This window comes from Corapipo altera, unplaced genomic scaffold, assembly GCF_003945725.1.
Source record: "Corapipo altera isolate COAL_440 unplaced genomic scaffold, ASM394572v1 0, whole genome shotgun sequence".
NCBI lineage: Eukaryota > Metazoa > Chordata > Aves > Passeriformes > Pipridae > Corapipo > Corapipo altera.
In genome coordinates, this window is record NW_020884872.1 from 72688985 (window position 1) to 72704124 (window position 15140).

At 34.7% G+C, this 15140-nt stretch overlaps 1 protein-coding gene across 4 annotated transcripts in view; it reads right to left on the reverse strand.

The window, feature by feature from the left end:
- Positions 1 to 15140, reverse strand: part of SGCG (sarcoglycan gamma) — a 112352-nt gene that overhangs the window by 74134 nt on the left and 23078 nt on the right. For 2 of the 4 annotated variants that reach the window (XM_027652425.1, XM_027652416.1), the window contains exon 2: positions 4252 to 4343. The gene's annotated coding sequence lies outside the window, so the exon portion shown is untranslated. Of the gene's footprint in view, positions 1 to 2344; positions 2447 to 4251; positions 4344 to 15140 lie in introns of those variants that run through there. The other 2 variants (XM_027652433.1, XM_027652442.1) reach the window with 2 other exon arrangements.

The following is a 15140-nucleotide window of genomic DNA, read 5'->3' on the forward strand; positions in this document are numbered from 1 at the left end:
CCAACCATGGCATGAAAGGCAGCAGCTGTTTAACAGCTTTTGGCAGATATACAGAAAGGTTTAATGAAAAGACTGGCCCAGGTAGCCAAAGTTAGGATGAATTAAATAGTGAGAATATTATTACCTGAGCTGAAAATTTGACCAGGATATTGAATTAACCTGTTATCAAAACTGCCATGATGCTTTTATCCTGGTTTAATAAATTAAAAAGCAACCAAACCCTATGTCAACAACAACATCATCTGTCTCCCTTTCATCTCCTTTCCTCCTTCAACAGCTTTTGAGTTTCTTGGCCAATTTCAACCAAATTCAACAGACAAGTAGAGATCTCAAATACTATTTTCCTACAAACTTTCTGAAAATGAGAGAACAGGGAAAATAACAAACACCATTTATGTCTCCACTGAGAGACTAAAAAGGGCAAGAAGACCTTATATCAGAAAGCCTGTACAAGAGAAAGACCTTGTAAATGTCTCTGCAACAAAAACCCTTCAGTCAGCACTCATCAAACATGTAAGACAATCAACTTTGAGAAGTAAGTCCAAAGGAAATCCAGCTTACTTAATTCCAAGTCATGAAAATAATTAAAAACTGTAAGAAGTCAGGACCTGGGATTTGTATCTCATGTAAAACACATTACTTTCCACAGGAACAAATAAATCTCACAAGGCTATTCAGGTAAGAGGGTCTTTGTACATCCAACTTTCTGTTCCATTTCTTTCTTTCAACTGTTCCTCCAAAACTCTTTTCTCTTAGCTTAAAACATACGTTTTGCCTCAGTATTCTCAACACTAAGTATAATCACACATATCTGTATAATTACAAACCTATTACAGTAAGTATGAATATTGTATCTTCACATTGTTACTAAAGCCTTATGATTATGAATAAAACTCAAAATATAATGTGCTTTAAACCACTGAGTTTTCAACTGCATGCTATTAGCAAAAGTATAAAGGTTTAGAAAAGAGATTTCAATTGGTTCTCTCTAATGGTGGGCTTAATTTAGATCCTTTTATTTTAATTTAACTCCATACAGTGGTTCTTACCCTTTGGTAGTATCCTAGGACCAGTTTTTTCTTCAATACATAATTGAAAGGAGGTCTGTGACTAATAGCAAATTTGTTTAGAAGATAAACAGACATTCATCTCAGGTTAAGTGGCATAATCTGTGACTGCATCAAAACCAAAACCTCTAAAATCTTAATGGACGACAAACTTTCAGAACCCTATGGCACAAAGTTAATACAGTTCACTCAAATGGATAACTAATTTGGAAGTGGTTATGCAGGTTAGAATTCATCTCTTTAAATACAGACAGCATCAGCCATATTTACCTATGCCCCCTCCACAGAAAATGGAGATAGATGGACACTTCTGGGACATGAATCACCTCCTCCTCAAGCAGGAGGAGATTTAAGATAGAAATAGTAAAAACACCCATAACTCTATAAAAGGAGCCTAGCTGACTGGTGTTGATTAGGTAAAATCATATTCCTACTCTTTTGCAATATCCTGTTTTAGGAACTTATGTTCTGATTCATGATTAAGTATGCAGTGCAAGCACCTGTTGGTGGCAAGACACCAAGTATCGTCCAACAAATCATTTGATAATGAGCCAGTAATCCACTGATACCCAGTTAGTAATTTTCTTTCAGGCAGTAAAATTATCCAAGAGAAAATGTATTTCAATTCAAAGAGATTACAGAATTGCAAAAGGAGTTCCGTATACACATAATTATATGCCCTATATTAATTCAAGTATGCTTCACAGAAGTTAGAACTGATTTTGGTCACAATTCCTCAGGTGGAAGGTTATTATCACACTATCAAGCCAAAAAGAAGTGTTCAGTAGAAGCATGGATACATTCTTGACTAAATTTAACTTTCAGTATGTGATAGATACACTGAGAAAAATTTATAGCCCCAAACATCAGAGGTTTACTACTGCACATGATATATTTATATAAGTACAGTAATATGATTGTAAAAGATTTAAAAAGTACTAAGAGTTAGCTTCTTAATATTATAAAAGTGCAGGTTTAAACTATGCAACTTAATACTGCATTTAATTGTAAAAACCAGTAAAATTAAACCATCAGAATCGAAAATAATTGTAATTAAACATGAATGCATAATTTAGGCTCTAAAATAAATCACATAAGCATCAAAAATGATCCTTAAATAAGGACAAAATCAGCCTGAAGTGTTGCACAGAAAATCAGATGGGGAGAAGCTCAATACAACCACGTAATAAGCAAAGAACAAACAAAACCAAACTCAATTATTAACATGTTAATATTTTACAGATATAAAAACAAATATTAAAAAAATTGTTACGTACCGTAGGGATTTGAAACAATGTGGTCTTCTGAATACACTACAATCAGTCTCTTTCCAAGAGAGAATTGCCTAACTTTTCCACTACTTTCAAATCTGGAGTGGAAGATATTTTAGGCCTGGCCAAATATCACTGGAAGAAAATTCGTTCACATGTTTGGCTGTGTTTTGCATTCCATCCTGTTGCTCTGGCACAAAGATGTAGCTAATTATAATCTGTGACATAAGCGGCTAATTCTACTGCTAAAATGGTTGTGTACTGATTCCAGAAATGAACTGCCCCACTGTAAGACATAACCAATCCATAACGTGCACTGAAATGGTTCAACCTGTCACGTAATGTCAACTGCTTTATGAGAATCCAAGAATATGCAGCACTTCATAGAATCTGCATGTAAAAACTATTATCAGAGTTTGCTGCTAAAGCACATAATGCATAATTAGAAACAAAAAAGCTTCTGCTTTCTTCTCTGAATCCATATGTAACTTTCAACTGAATTTTAACAGTTGACTTTTTGAAAATTTTTCATTTTCTTGCTAACATAATTCTAGCTATAATCCAAACTGGCTGGTATATAAAAAGTCTCTTTAAAAGAAGAAAATACATATATTATAATATACCTATAATAGTACATATAAATTTTATACAAGAACTACACTAACAATTATGAATTTTTCCAAAAAGTTAAGCCTATCTTGGTATAAAATACAGACGTGCATAAATACTAAGAGCTATATATAAAATAAAAGTACCATATATTATGTATTTTAAGATGAAATTATAGAAATTATGACACATATTTTTTCAGTATCATTTAAGCTTCGAGTTCTCAAACACAGAAACAAGGATTCCAGGCCACTACTGCTTATATTAGACTGACTGCACAACACTAACCAACAATTCTGTTCAACCTACAAGGTTTTAGAATCTGTGCTGGTAGATGTCTGCAATTTAAAAAGCATTAAACCATACATTTTGTAAGATTTACAAAACAAAAGTTTTGTGCTATATAAAGCATTGCAATCATTGTCCATGTGTTTGGACAATTTCATTTCTCAAAGCACGTTTCCTTTTTTCCAGCCATGCCCTCGCACTGTTATCATGCTTCAGAAGACGAAGCTCCTATCAGACATTTAACAGCTGCAGATCATAAACTTAGGACTGACACAAATCCAACTGATCGCAGGCTTACAAGATAGTTTTTTCCCTTTATGAATTCAATGGCCATTGCTCCTTTATCAGACTCTGTTTATATATACAAATGGAGAAGTTCTTTTCTATACAAAGGAATTAATTCACCGATATCTGACAAAAAAGACAAATATTTTTCATAATAAAATATTTAACAATAGCTTTGAAGCTGCTTTTATATTTAATCTTGGGGATTTATAAAAGATAAAGTGTGAGGAAAGCCTTTGTATGTTACATTAACACCAAAGCTCCTATTTAATTGAAATTCCTTGTAAGTATTAGAGGAAGAAATCTATAAATGATAGATAGTCTTGAAAGGTTCATTATTTAGTCATTATTTAGATGAATGGGATTCATTCTAGGGATTTCCTGCAAAATCTTTTGCTCATTCTTGGAGAAAATCAGAGAATCAGATAAAACTGGATACATGACCCTCAAAAAAGGAACATTTTAAATGGCATTTTAACATGTCTCCTTTTGGTATATTGGTAATTATTTGATTTCTGAACTTATAAAAAAATATGGACTAACACAGCGCCCAGCTATAGAAAGATTAGATTGTATCACGCAGTAGCTCTTTTTATGGACAGAACTTTGTGTTATTTTCTGCATATGATTACTCTTCTTGGTCTAGATTCATGATATCCTTTGTCTTGCTCTTCTACACATCTACTTTCTGAAAAGTAAAAATTCTCAAAATGAAAAAACCAAATAAATACCTCAGTTAGTATCTTCTGAAGTTCTCATGCAGTAGGACTGAAGCAAGGGCAACTGTCAGTGAGTTCTGTATCATCTGAAGGCAGCTGTCTTCCTATTTAAATGCAAAGAAGGGAAAGAGAAAGCAAAATTTTTCATGAGAATGGAGAAATAATAAGATATATTCCTGAATGGCCCTCCTGACTACTTTAACCGACAACATCTTACAAGGGATAGACCAAAATTCACTGAGCTTAAAATTGTGGAACACAAATGAAACACTAGACTCCCAACACCTGTTTGGACTCTAAATATTCATGACAGCAGAGTTTACAATAAATGAGAAATAAACATTAGTCAAAATCTATGTGTAAAATAATAAAATAATAAAAAATATTTATGTTGCAAGCATAAGATTAGAATACATTAGTATAATGAACAATAACTTTAATTATGGAGTTACACAGCATTTGTACAAAAACTAAATCTTTCTCTCACTATTCACAGTTCAAAAATGCTGATGTCCCATTCCTCACCAAAACCTGCCAACTTCCTTTCCAATTGGAGTTCGAAAGTCAGTGACTGATGACGTAGTCCTGTAAAGGTAACTAAGCAAACATATTTATCTTCCACATTGTCAGAGTCCACTCATATTTGACTAACTAGAAGTACTTGCGAACTTACAGCATGAAAAAGCTATGGCAAAAGATAGGTAAATTGTGGTTTGAATATTCTGCCATTTTAATCCATTCTATTTTTTTCCCTATAATTTTGTTGAAAAAAGTTCTGTGTATACCTACAAGATTTCAAGAATATCTGCATATTCCTCAAATTCCAAGAACACAATGGTGGAAAAGACAATGACTATCAGCTATCAGCTTAACTAATTCATCTGACTAAAAAGGACATAGAAGCTATTTGGCTCTGTCAGATATTTTTTAAGTCTGTGAGATGTTTAAAGATTGTGGTAAGGATTTAGTACCCAAAGGGTATTTAAGGAACAACAATACTCTAGCCAGTATGGTAAACTGAATTTATCCGAAATACTGTAATTATGTAGTAAACAGTAAAAATAGCTAAAATTAGGTTGTATGGATGTGTAACTCCAGATGATATCAGAGGTCATTTACAACCTAAATGATCCTATGAAACAGAAGTTTTGCCATATGAAATATTAAAAGATACCTTGCTAATGGTTCAGAAAGGTCAAGTGGTGTAGCAAAAGCAAATTTACATTAATGATAAAATGGCACATACTTTGGGAAAAAAGTATGAATGCAAAAATGCAAACTAACCAAATTCCCAACCATTTAAAGTGGAGGATAATTTTATTAATGGTCAGAAAATATAAAAACTAAGTATTTACTGGACATCTCTGGACTTCCAAGAACAGAGAGGAAATGTCCGAGCCTCCTTGATTCTCGTTCTTTTGCATTTTAGTTACTTATGAACTTGAAATGATGCAACAGAAAAATCACTTTTTCAGAAACTATTTTTTCCAGTTCTCCTGTCTTCCCATTGCTGTTAGAGGATCAAATATGATATAAAACAAGAACTGTTGGAATCAATTTTTTTGTGTTTCCTTCCAAAGAATTTGAGTTGGCCATGTTTGATGTGCTTTTTAAATTTGTAAGGGATAGGACAGCCAGCCATTTATTGATAGATCAAGACCTTGCCTGTTCCTAAGAACAGGGCTACAGTGAATATTCAGAAAGGGATGTAATCTTCTAAACGTGAGCAAAACAGTGAGCCAAAAGAGGATTATATCTTTCCCGAATGTGGTGGTTTGGGCTAGGCCTTCCTTGGTGACCAGTTTGTAACCAAGGAAGGGTCCAGATTTACCCAGTATTCCCTACGATTTTTACGTAAGCCAGATTATAAGAAGAAAGGAGGAGAGGCCTTCGCTCTCTTTCCTTCCGGCGGCTTGGAGGTGCAGGTTCCTGCTGTTGAGTCTGCCGTGTTGGGGAGCGAGGCCTGGTGAGGCCTTGTTGACCTTGGGAGACGGAGGTTGCCGGCGATCGTCCCGGAGCAACTCTCGGTTGTCCCAAGGAGAGTGGTGATATATTTTCTTTGCTAACTCTTTATTTACTAAATCTCGGGCTACTGATTGGGAGATATATATATATATATATTTTATTTTTGGTTTTGTTCCCTTTTCCCTTCCCCCTTCCCCTTCCCTTGTGAAAATTATATATATATTTTAAATTGTATATATAAGTGTAAATATATTTATATATATCACTTTAGCTGTCTCTCTCGTTTCGGGTTATTTCTTAGTTGGTTGTTTTTCTCCCTCTTCTCCCTGAGGTTTTTGCGGGGGGGACGGGACTTCTGGTGGTAAGGTTTGGACTCTTGGCAGGGAGCCAGCTTCAAACCATATCACCATATAAACAGAAGCAAACATTTGAAAGTTACTCTTGCATCTACTAAAGCTATAAAAATGCGATTGTTTTAAACAATTAAAAAGTGGAAAATATTTCAATGGGAACCTTTTGAAATATAAACACATGACCCACAAATACAAGGCTTTAAGGGAGATCTGTTTAGACTGTTTAATTACCTGATATATATAAGGAGGTTCAAAACAGCTTTGAAACTCAGAATATTTATGTTTTGTTTAAGAATGGACAAGAATAAACTAAACTAGAAAAATTACTATGCAAGACAATATGAAAATAAAAGAATTAATTCATAAGTGTCCAACTGCCCTGTGTGTCAGTGCACAGCAGGTCCTTCTGTCTGGTTACTAGAAGTTTTTTCCATGTGTGAGCATGAACAGCTGGTTGTGGGTCTATTGCCTGATTCTCCTATCAGTATTTCAATCTCTGCTTCAGCTGTTATCTCTCTGTTCCTTGCTGCCACACCCATCTTCTCTATCCCTTTTTTTGCCACATTCAGTCACCTGGACTTTCTTCCCCAGTACACTCAGGGGCTCTAGAATAGGAATCTTTTTCACTTACTATTCACAAGCTCAACTCAGTCTCTTCTCAAATTAACATAGACACAAAATTAATTTATATAAAACTGATTCAAACTGTCACAGAGGGTTATTTAAGGGGTTTTTTTGGGTGAGGACATGTTAAATGGTATCTTCTGCTTGGCTTGCATCTTCACACAATCTGATTAAAAATTAATTAATTTCTGTGGGGTTAATTCTGCATGAATCTTTAAAAGATTAGGTAGTGAAACAACAAGTAAAAAGCTGCATGGGTACTCTGTGCTCAGCGCTGCACTCTGTGCAAAGATGAGCCTGACAGGTGCCTTGGAATAGAGGTAAGATGGGATAAATTTCTTTTCTAAGAGCAAACAAGCAAGCTCATTTTGTAGACCTTTTCAAAGAGTCCAGTTGAGGGAGCAAATACTAATTTGAGTCTGCAGCTTGTGCAGACTGGAAGACACAATGGAGGGACCTTGCTATAGTACTAAAAAAAGTACTTAAAAGCAGAAAATGTTGCCTGACTTAATATTAGGGAGGAAATAAAAACATCAAATATTAAATATCAAAGCAGACTTGGAATTAATTTGTCTGTTGCATTGTTGGTATGATTTAAGCATTCTTCTAAGCACAAAGCACAAAATTCAAATACTGTGGCTTGAGGAAGTTAATTGTTAGCTTTTTTCAGGAAGAAAACAAGAAATGTATACTTTTGGTTTATACGAAACTCTCTAATATACTGGATCGGAGAGTGGAGCAAAGCATTTTTTCACAGGTTCACTGTTTTGTGCATTTGGATTTTTATTTTAGGATATGAATCATTGTGTACCTACTCACAGTGCCATCTGCAAGCACTCTGGGACAGGCACAATAGTGTATTCACAGGTCTATTTCATACAGTATGTCAAATCACTTCTACAACAGATGTCAAAAGCACTGACAATGAACAGAGAATGTTTCATGTTCTTTGATGATAACATTTCCTCTTACATCATCTGACCTTTACTAAAAACAAAAGCAAAACCCCTGTCTGTCCCTCCATGGTAGATTGACTGTCCCTCCATGGTAGAATAGGTTTAATAGGTCTTGGAAGCACTGCCTCTGTACTCATATTCTCATATTGCACGAAGGTTTGTACAGATACAAACCCTAAAGAATAAAATGAGTTTACCACTCTCTTTTGCTTTCTTCCTATTTCTTTTATCTTCTTTTATTTTTCTTGCTTCCTTCCCTATTCACTGACAGAGCAGAAATACCGATAATCAAGAGATATAAAAATCTGCCACTTTATTTTATCATTAAATGTTATTTTTCAGTTACATAGCATATATTTAATTCTGAGATAATAAAGCAGGTGTATCTAACCTGCATTTGAAACAAAAGCATATAAAAGCGCCTAAAACTCAGTGTAAATCCAGTTATTCAGTGTCTACTTCATTAGTTAGAATACTTTTTTCATTCAGTACCACCATGCATCTTCCCAGAAAGAAAAAAAAAGACAGTGTAGAGGCACACAAGAAAAAGGTTTCCTGTTTCAGAAGATTTAGAAGAAGAGAAGTGGAAATTTGAAAATTATAGTGCTCTGGCCAGGGCACTACAACAGAACCCAGAGCTCATGCCCTGACACACTCAACACCCAGAATTTAGTGGATTGTAATTTTATACTTGGAGCAACTGACTACTAAATTATTTCCATAATAGGAACCTGCATTACTTTAATTTTCTTAAAACTTCAGTAATCCATAACAGTGATAAAAAGATGGAACACTATTAAATATTTAGGAAAACAATACAGTATTAATACATTGTTTCTTCCCTGTTAAACAAGTGGAAAAAGCTACTGTGGGATGGTCATACTACAGACCAGCATGTATGCTCAAAGAGAGAGAACGAGTTAAGACTGGCTGTTTAGTTAGTATAAATAAATTAATACGTACTTAATAATTTGTTATGAGACCTAAAGAGACCTTCTTTAGTTTATTTTGTAAGCTGAACCTGTGCAACAAAACATCAGAAGTACCTCCATAAAAAATGAACTAAAATTTAAAAGCTGAAAAAACAGAAGAAAATAAATAAAATTGAAGAAGGAGTTAACCCAAAAGTACGTTTTGGCTAATATGTTAAGTCTAGTCATTTACCTAATTAAATCATGATCCAAGTGAAATGAAGATTAGGTATAAATCAATGGGAGAGTAAAACAAGACTATAAAGAAGCTATGTCCTAAATTTTATTTTGTAATCATCTAGACAAAAAGAAGCTGTAATTGTTTTCATTTTACATGAACCTATGTCCTAAACTTCATTTAGTAATAATCTAGACAAAAACAAGTTGTAATTGTTTTCCTTTTACATGATTGCTTCTGTTCACAGGTTTTGATAAATATTCAGTGTAAAAGGGAATCAGGTGTAATAAAGGTTTCAGCTGTATAAGAAAGTTAAATGAGTTTACATGATTTATTTCTAGATAATTTTCTTATATTTACACATATAAAACGAAACTTTAAAGGGGATCTGCTTAAACTTTTCCTTTACAGTGAGCTCCTCAAAGTAAACCAGATTACATTATAGAATAGAATTTTTATTTTTTAAAATAGAGAACCTGGGATCAAGCAGTTAAGACAGAATATAAATAGAAGAAAGCCTATGAACAAGTAATTTCCTGGCCATTTCTCTTTGTGCAAAGAACCCTTCCCTCCAGACCTGATGTCTGTCCCCTCAGTAATTCTATGAGTTGCAGAATTTCTGAAGCTCTCTCCAGAATCAAGGAGGTTTCCATTTTATCACCTGTGAAACCTGACTTGCAGCTCTGTGGCCCTTACAATTTCTTCTCTTAACTGTTCTTCTGGAGCTGCAGGCTCCCTCACTGTGTTTCTTTGCTTTTATACACCATGGTAAATTTGTGGTTTCTGAAATTGTCTTTTTTAGAGTATTTTTAAATGTTCCTAAGGAATGACAATCTTCTCTGCTTCCTTTTGAGGAACACAGCAACTAAGAAGAACAAAAAGCCCCCAGGTTAGGTCATACCCACCTATGTTTACACGAGCATCGTATGCAGTATGATAAATTGGCTAACGGACAAAGTATACACTTTTCTTCAACAATTTGCACATTATAAACCACATTATTACCAAATTATGAATTCTCTGAAACCAGACATATTTTCACTGTTATTGAATAATTAATGTCTTGCAGACTGTATAGGAAAAGCTTTTATCCAATACTGATTATCTCATGTGGTTATTTTGGTAGCCAGAAAAAGCCATGTTTCCAAAGCATTTTACTTCTCCTTTAAAGCCATGCTATGAAACACTGAACGATTAACTTTTACAAGTTGACATTGTAAAACTGTTCTAAAGTAGATTACTCTTAATTTTGCCATCAAAATCATACTACACCCTATGACTCACTAAAAGAACGCCAGGGAAAAAAAGCCTTAGCATTTCAAAATGCCAGAAATGGGGTGGAGGGTGAGAAAAGCCACAATAAAAAGCATTTTTAGTGCTATAGAGTAAAGCAGCCCAAACCACAGCTACATTAGTTATTATTCTGGAAACTAGAAGTATACAGCATTTTGTAGTGTTTCTATTTTTGACTCTGGAGATGAGTCCAAGTCCCTCACTTCTAAATTGCAAATAATCAGTTTAGACCTGTACCATACAGGTACACAGTCAACCCAGCAAAACAGGTCACAGAAATAATTCCTTACCTTGAAGGTCTGGGTACTCTTTGGTTAGCAAAACACAGTTACATTAAAAAATATAATTGAATTGATGATTTCCCAAGATCACTCCATGAAGAATCTGTACTGAACCATATTTAAGAATGCCAGGCTGAAGTACTTAATCCAGAGTGATTTTTCTGGATCAAGATGATTGTCCTCATCAGGCAGAAAATGGAAGCTCGGCATTTAGCTGAGATCTCAGGAGTTTTTACCTCTTCTGGTGTTCTAGGAAGACAAAAAGAAGGCCAGTGGAAAGGAAGTAGAAAAAGAATAAGCAATTTTTCTCACCAACCACCACAATAAAATAGCAATTTGTGCTCCTACTTTCTGTGGAAAAAAAAAAATCAAACAGCCTTTAAAGAGCAACAGTAGAAGTGTACAGAAAGTAATTTTTAAGAATATGGATTAAAGTTTTGAACTTCTATTGAAGCAGAGCCTTAGTACCAAAGGTTAAGTCACAGCTTAAATCATAAGATTTCTTTGAGCTACCATTCACAAGAAAGACTGTAAAAATAACAATTATTAATGTTGTTAATATACACCAACAATCTGTTGGCCCTACTGAGATTTTTGCTTTGTCAAAATGCAAGCAGAAAAATTAGACACATGAGAAGTGAATTTAATTACGAACTTGCCATCTGGCATAAGCAAGCAAATTTTAAGTATAGCCCTTTTAAGATAGAAGAAACTATAATCAACAAGGGAACAGACCATAAGCTATTTCTTGTTTGATTGAAATGCGTAAATTAACTATGGGAATCGTGTAACTATCTAGTATTTTGAATGGTTATCCTTGAGGCTGAGCAACTGGCAACCTCATCAAGCAGAGAAACAATAATATAAGTGTTGACTTAAAATTAAAATATATAAACGGATAAATTTTGGCAGCCTTTAAGAATGTGACATCCCACCTTATTAATCAAAGCTGAAATATACTTGCAAAATAAACAGTTGAATTAGTTTAAACAAGAAATAAAAGCACACCTAACATTCTTTCTGGAGTGCTATTTGGAGCAATGTTTATTATAATTTGGCATCCCATTCTGACAGGCTATTTTGAAAAAAAACAAAGAAAAGCCAAGTACAGAAATGGACAACAAAGTGAAGCAGGCCCTACTCAGCTGCTCTCATTGCACAAAACAGAAGACAGTTAGTTTGATCTTAGTAAGAAACATTATCAACAAACGCTCAAGTTTCTCCTTTAGGTAACTTGTGATTCATAATAGTTTCATAATTACTAGACAAACTAATTGACTAGTAATTGACTAGTCAAAGTAATTGACTAGTAGACAATATGTTCCTTTTAACTATAACCAAATATTACAGTTAAAAGTCTCTTTCCTCCTTATTTAGTCAAAACATTTTACTCTACACCTTTACTCCTCACACTTCATTGGCTTTGCATCAGCTGAACTGACAACAGCTGCATCCTACTTGGTATGATCATCTCATGTACTGTCTGGATAACTACACAACGCAAGCAGGCTGCCTCATTTTTAGTTGTGCATTCAAAACACCCAGTCCATCAACTGCTAGAAAATGGTTGCAGTGCTAAACACAAAGCCAAGGCACAGATCAGCCCCTCCAGCAGGAAAAAACTTCCAGAATTTCATTGACCATTTGCTAAGATAAAGATCTACTCTGATCTACTGTTAGGGTTTATTAATCCAGCAGAGGAGCACCAAAATTAGTCTAAAAGTGTGTTGATCCATTTCGTTACTATACAAAACAAAAAGGACACTCTTATTCACAGTATAATTACCTGCATACCCACTTTAACCGTGACTTGCAGCTATCTGTACCATATGTACAATTTTCTAAGGAAGTAACCTTGACGTTTCCTGGAATATTAATTGGAAAAGGCCTTAAAGGATGACCAGCAACACACAGGTAGTCAGTGCCAAGCCTTTCGGATTTTCAGAATACTCACATATCTTTGGGGCTCCTCTTTAATTGTGGTTGTTAGACTTTATAATTGAGTGATTTTACCTGCCTCATAGGAAGCCTAAAATTTGATTCTGGGCTTGGCAAAACCATCAGTACCAGACCATTTAATTTTTATATTCTCAAACAAGCTCTAGTAGACAATGTACTTCTCTTTCCTGATTAACTGTGCCTGATGTGCTTAGATTTTAAACTTTTTCTTAAGTCAAGGACATATCAGTTTACTATCAACAGCTAGTAGCTCTTATTTCTTATACAATTTAATACTCCTTGGCTTTCTTCTACATAACAGCCCCAAAAGAAGAAAAAAAAAAAATGAAGCTGCATTTTAAAAACAGCTACATAGTCCAATACATACCTGGGTGCATGTGAAAATACATACAGATATCTCCTAAAATTCCCCCCAAAATCTCTACTGATTGCCACAGGACTGAGCAAACAGAAAATATGACATTTTTGTTTGCTACTGAAATAGTTCAGGAAGAAAAGTTTCAGTCAATACTATATTCAGATTTTCTCCTGAGAATGGTACAGGAAGAGAAGCAATATTTTTGGATACTTGTGTTCTCCTTAAATTTTTAAGTCTGAATCAAGGAGGGATTGGCACTTTGCCACCTGAGGCTAGAAGAGAAGTTGCCTCCAGCCATGCTAATTTTCATTACAAGGTCCTTGAGGAGTATGTTGTTAGCTGAAGACTGGGAAGTCAGGGAAGACAGAAACTGAGTGTTGAATTCGTGATATTCAGCATCCAACAGCACATAGGAACACTCTATCCGCAGTGATATGGAGAGCCAAGTGACTGTGAAAAAGTGAAGACAATGACTCACCTTCAGGTTACATATTCAGAAATTGTTTGAAATGATTTGAATGAAAATGTGCTTGGACTGCTGCTGGGGAAGTTGTTCAATCCTTGGCACAGACTGTAGTGATGCTTCATGTAGGGGCCATATATTGAGAGACCAGGACAAGAGCAGCTGGTAAAGTACTGTAGGGAAGTCTGACCTTATTCTGAGATCAACTAATGGAGGAAATCTCACTGCCACAAGAGACAGACCCTGAACAAAGAAGGAACATTTTGGTGCTGCTGGTTTAGTAGCTTATCTGCTATAGGCAGAAATCACTTCTGCTCTTGATGCTTAACATGGAAGTTATAGGTTAAGGAGAATGGTCTTTAATTTGGAACACTACCTCTGTGAGCAATAAATCTGTGCACACTGAATGTTTACCAGTAACATGTTCCCCAAGTTGATACAGGAAATTAGTACACCCATTTAATCATACAGTGTAACCTCTAGAGAAGAGGCCAAAAGATAAAAAGATATTCTTCTACATTAAATTATATCTCTTCTCTCAATTAGCATTTTATATCCTCCTATATATATATACAAGGATCTTGTAGCCTTCCCTTGTCTTTCACTGGAAGAGAATAGATTTATACACCTCTCATTGCCAGTCACTGGTTCTCTGGCAAACAACAGGTGCATTCTCTTAATGGAACTGGTGGTAGCGATGGTGTTTCTTCAGTCATGTTCAAATAATCTGAGATAACTATATGGACAGTCTTGGGTACATACTTGGCTAATCCTCAAACCATGGCTTAGAGTGGACAAATCATATAAGTATCTATATAGTACATCTATATGTTTTACTCAGACAGTCACAGATCAATATGAAATGATCTGTATTAAGCATTATATGTAGGTACTGTGATACAGAAAGATACATATTTAAAGAAATATGCAATCAAATTCTGATTAGTTAGGCTATATTCCCTTTGCTTCAATAAAAAAAAATGAAACAAAGAAAACATCTAATTAATATGAATGCCCTCTAAAATCTGAAGATTTCTGTGAGATTTTTCTAAATAACACAAACAAGTCTGTCTATCCATAGTGTACATTGGGACTTCACAGTCTAGGCCAGATGAAACCCCATAAATCACATCCCTTAAATTTTAATCAGTTTTAACATTCACAGATTGATTAAATAATTTTAAAGCTAATTAGAAAGCTTTAGTTGTTACACTCCAAATTACCATGACCAAGCCACAGTCTTGCAGAGATACACACATGAATTAGACTATATACTTTTTGTACTACCTAGACTGCAGTGGGATCACTGGCAAAAGTAAGTATAGACATAAATTTAAATTTTCACATGACTGCAGCCCATTTAATTATCTGTTTGGTCCATATCTCCATACCTTAGGTAGCTTGCTTTCTTTTCAAGCAATCACCAGCATTTGGAGCAATGATTTGTATATGGTCTGTACATTGTCAAATAGCTCCACTTTAAATCTTCTTCTTGTGGCA